Source organism: Curcuma longa, chromosome 5 (genome assembly GCF_044706935.1).
Source record: "Curcuma longa cultivar G26 ecotype Majalengka, Jawa Barat chromosome 5, ITB_CL_G26_1.1, whole genome shotgun sequence".
NCBI lineage: Eukaryota > Viridiplantae > Streptophyta > Magnoliopsida > Zingiberales > Zingiberaceae > Curcuma > Curcuma longa.
Window position 1 is genome coordinate 2,757,863 of NC_133865.1, and position 5,551 is coordinate 2,763,413.

Genomic DNA, 5,551 nt, shown 5'->3' on the forward strand with positions numbered 1-5,551 from the left:
CTACAAATCGCCGCCAGGAGACTAGCTGGGCCTCTGCTACAAATCGCCGCCAGAGTCCAGCTGCCGTGCGCTGCTTCTGTGGAGGCGGATGAAGCGGGCTGTCACCGGCTGCCACCGCTGGAGCGAACCACTCACAGCGGAGCCGGCGACAGAGGGAAGAAGGAGGGACGTTGATGCCGTAATCGGAGGTAGCTGCCGGCCTTTCTTTGTGCTGATCAGAGGAGGAAGAGGGGAAGCCGTGTAACCCTAACACCGCCCCTTTTCAGAACCGAACAGAGCCAACAACAGAAGGGGAATCGGCCGGTGAAGATGGATCTCGCCGCTGTGCTCACGGCAAGACACGAACGGAAACAGCGCAGGAACAAGCATCCTCCTCAAGCGTCATCCCTGCTACAACCGCAGACAAGAACTCAGAACGAGAGAAAGAAAACTTTACCTTGCTGATTTTCCGGGGACAATGGAGATGGACGACGGCCGGCGGTGCCCTGCTGAAGTCACAGACAGGATCCCTAGGCGATGCTCCGTTGAAGTCACAGACGGAACAACCTTCGGCACGTATGTGAGGAGAGGCGGTCGGCGTTCATCCTCTAGCTGCAGCCGGAGTTGCTCGGAGAATCGAGGCGGCGGCGAGGCGGACGGAAGCTCGCGACGGCGGGAGCTCGGTGGACGCCGTCGCGAGAAAGGAGAAGAAGACGGGAGAAAAGACCTAATGCGCGAGCTCCCATTCCTCTGCGCTGCTGATCGGGTTTTGTCGCTGAATTTGAACCTGGCTTGATCAACCGGATCACTTGAATCAAGCTTGAGCTTGAGTTCCAGCTTGATCTTAGCTTGATTTGGCTTGACCAAGTTGGCTTTGGGCTGGATTCATGAATTGGGCCGGGCTGCATAGTGTGGGCTGACTTGATTAATGGGTTGGCTTGATTATTGGCTTGATTAAGTGGGCTTGAAATGTTGACTTTGATCCAGCTCAATCAACTTGATAAACTTGAATCTAAATTGGGCTTGGGTTGGACTTAAGCTGAACCATTCGATTGATTTAGCCTGTATTTATCTTGCATTAAGCTGATTTCTTTGAATTGATCTAAATTGATCTTCAAACCGCACACGAGTTGAACCATCAGCTTGGACTAAGTTGATTTCGAATCCAATTGAACTCATTTGACTCTGACTTGACCCGGACTCGAACCAAAAATTGATTTTATTCAATTTGACCCTCCAAAATTCGTTATCTTCATCCTAAATTTCTGCAAAATAAATTACAACCAAATTAATATCCATCAATTCCCATGATTTAATGCAATTTATAATAAAGCCCAAAAATTCACCAAAATAAAGAAATAATCCAAAATTCCTATTTATGATATGAAATGCTATCCAAATTGGTCCAATCTAGCCCCAATTTACCCGATAAAAATGCCATTTATCAGGTATCCACCTCCGCAGAGGTGACTAATTATGAAATATTGTCTAGGAGGAGAGGAATAAAGCAGAGATCTGAGCACAAAAACGCTCACAAAAGAAGCACAAAAGAATGAAAGAATAGCGAAGAAGATGAGTTGTTCTCGTGCAGGCTTCTTTTATAATCTCTGCAACATCAGTCGACTGCTGGCAGGGCCAGTCGACTGATGCCTTCAATCGGCAACAAAATCTTGCATTAAATGCCATTAAATGCTTGCCAATTTTCTGCAACGTTCAAATCACAGTCGACTGTCCAAGACCAGTCGACTGGAGACAGTCGACTATCCATAATCCCAGTCGACTTCCCAGTCGACTCCTGTCTTCCTCTGGCTCGACTGATCTTTCTGTGTGCGTCTGATTTATGAGCAGTCGACTGCTGGCAGGGCCAGTCGACTGGTGAAGCTGAAAAATCACATTTCAGCTTCTCTTGACCTAGACCTCGGCCTTCAAACACCTCCCATAGCCTCATGCCTCCCTGCACTAGCCTGAGATGCTTCCATCAGCTTCGTCATGTCAAGTCCTTGCCAAGACCACCCTTGGACTTCTCCTTGCCAAGACTACCCACTTGGACTTTTGCTTGCCAAGACTACCCACTTGGACTTTTGCTTGCCAAGACTACCCACTTGGACTTTTGCTTGCCAAGACTACCCACTTGGACTTTTGCTTGCCAAGACTTCCCACTTGGACTTCTCTTTGCCAAGACTATATCTGAATATGGTGGCGCAGGCAATTTATCCAAAGCAACCCAGTCAATGGATCTTCTGCTACACAGCTTGTTCAAGGGCAAAATCAACAAACATCTGTAAGATTTTGTACCATAAGTTCCTTGCATAATATTATTTATTTGATGTTTTCTCTTGTATATGCACTTTCTTCTATGACTATGAGCTTACCTGTAACTATTCCAGGATGTTAAAGCCATCATGGGTGTAGTGCAGCCACAAAAATCTTTGAATATGGAACCCTCTTCATTGTATAGCCATGGAATCATGCAAGCAAAATCTGGACTAAGTGGTATTGGTAAGTAATTCCTAAATGAAACAGAAAATTGATATCCATGTAATAGGATGAAAATTTCGCATATTTTAGTGACTGGTAACCTAGTACTCTGACGATGCATCGATGTGCATTAGTGTGTAGCATTGTTTTCCCTAGAAGATGAAGAATGGTGTGTGAAATTTGAACATTGCACACTTCTAGCATGCTGAATTATCAAATTTCCAGAGCTTAGAATGCATTGAAATTTTAATATAATATTTTTTAAAGAATTACAATTATGGTACCAGAGGAACCACTTTGCGTTGATTACTTTACCATTTCTCATATTGTTCTCTATAGCTACTGAGTATGCTCATTCATTAACTTAACTGCTACCAGGTGCTATTGGTTACACCTATAGGTAGTATTCTGCACTCTCAAGTTAAGGCTGCTAAGTTATTGTCACTATGCTTAGCTTCAAACCACTTAGTATATTAGTAATGAACTAATATAACGCCAGGATTTAACTCTTTAACTCTCATTCTGTGTTGTTTGCTGGTGAATTCAGTAGGAAAAAGACTTTACTGTAAACGTGTGTGAGCTTTGGATACTGTAGATTTTAGAGTCAAAATCAGGAGCCTGCATTTAGTGTCCTTTGATGTTAACTTGTTAAGATTAGACCTCAAGATGCTCTTATCTTTTCTTGCACCTGAACTTCCATAAGGCATCAACTAGTAGCATTTACTTCACAGTATCATTACTTTTCATGTGTAGCACCAGGATTCATAAGCCTCTAAATTGAGTATACTTGTTTAGCATGTCTTAGGCATTGAACTGGCTCCAATATCTAATTGTTTTATTTATACACTTCAATTATTATGTCATTAATTTAAATAACCTTTTACTCATGCTAAGGATTTTACACCATGTTTTACTTGGTCTTTCTACATATCGAAGTCAATTGTGGTAGTTATACAAATAAAAAATATTAAATCATGCAAGTTTACTATTTTAATTGAAATCTCAATGTTTCCCAGAGTATGATACAATATGGTTTCCATATGTAAGAAGAAGATGTTGTTTCTCTTGTCAAAATGCATCAATTGTCTGTTATACAAAGCAAGTCTATTTTTTTCTTGAATCAATTCATTTTAACTAATACCCCACTGCTTTCTAAAGTATATGATGATTTGCTGTTGAGTTGCATTCAATAGAAGAGTATATTTATTCACCTATGTACATTTCTTCTTTGAGTAAACTCTTCGCTATACTTTTTCTATTTATTTCAGGTTCTTCATAATATTGCTGAAATATGGGAGCCGAGCTCGGTATAAGTTGTACTGAACTTTGACGAATCTGTTGTTTGAATTAATTCCTGAAGAAATTTTCATACTAACATCTTCTCTACTTCATTCTAACATTTTTGTGGAAATTAACTGTGTCAACATTAAAGTTATGATTATATTAAACCTATGACATTATGTTGTATGATCATATTTAACATGCTATATTATAAGGTTAAGCAGTTTGTTAGACTTATACATTCTTCTATAGCAGAAAATGCATATGCTCTTTTGGATCATCTCCTCTTCATCATGGTATTCTAGATATTGCTAGTATTTTATTATAATTTCATATAATTTAACCAATTTTTCTATCTTTGTTCAGAAACTGAAAAGGATAATTAAATCCATGTTTATCCATTCAATTAATTAAATCCATGTTTTTTTGCTGATGATGTGCACGGTTGACCTTAATTTGCTGAAGAGTTATATTTTTCTGCTAAAACTACCTTGATAGTTGAATTTTAATCTTTATATGGATTAGATGTTCGTGGTTAAAATTGAAAATTACTGCCTTACCCTTCAATTTCACTTGGTTGATAATTTTTCTGAATGCATGAACCTAAAAATAGATGTCACGATTCATTTAAACAGGATTAGCAGTGTGAAGATAAATATGGTTGAAATATAAATAACTATGAGAATTTTTTTCTCTAAGATTGCTTTGTCTTGTTCATTCTGTTACTTGTAATTTACAATTTAGATTTACTTTCGGATACAACATTTATTACTTTGTAAGGCATAATCATGATGATGATCAGATACTGGTTCAATTTTTTGGCTGACACCCTATTTTTTTTCTTGAGTAACCCCTTGATGTAGTTTAAGCTTTTATTTACTGTTTTGTACAAGCAATATGTTGCACATTTATCTGTTGTTAACTTAAACAGTAGTTAATGAAACTAATTGTGAATATTGCATATGAAAGTCATTTTTTCATGTTGTCATAAGAACAGCTGCAAACTATATATTTTTCACTATATATTCTTCCATTTAAGGGCTAGAATACTAGTATTTGAACTGACTTCTGTCCCAAATAAGACTATTTCTGTAATGTTCTAGCAATGTTCTATGCCTCAGTGTGCATTCAAATGAGACGTTTTATTTGTCTCCAAGGAAATATATGATTTAAAATTTTCATTCTGTTAGCTTAAAAACATGTTTGTATCTAGGCTAACTAAAGTTGAGACTCCTGTCAAACATGGATATTACATAAATAGCTTGGGTTGTCATGCTTTTTTAATTCAATACATTTGGTTTTATACTATATACTCTGCTTAAAAGGAACACCCAAGGTACTTTACATATATCTACATATGTAGTATCTCTTTCCTCTTTTACATTTGCATCAATTACTATAATATTTTGTTTATAAGTCAACCACTAGTTTCTGATTCTCCAAGTAAAGCTTCATGGCATCTGTGATATGCAAGCATAAGTAGATTGCCAAAACATGCAAGTTCTTGCCATATGCTTGACCATTCTTTTCTTGTTTGTTAAGCATCTTCAGATGCCACCTGCCAGAAATATGCTCAAAATTCAAAATAATCTCTTGTTTATTTCCCACTTTATATCTAAGCTAATCTTGATGCATTCTCTAGTGTTGGACTTTGTATGGATATTTCTGCTGCTGTTGGAGGATATTCTGTTGTAATGATATTTCTGCTGCTGTTGGAGGAAAGTCTGTTGCGTTGAAACCTTTGTTATGGACCTGCTGCTGTTATGGAGCTTCTATGTTGGAAGTTGTAACTTGAATTTGTGTTATATACTTG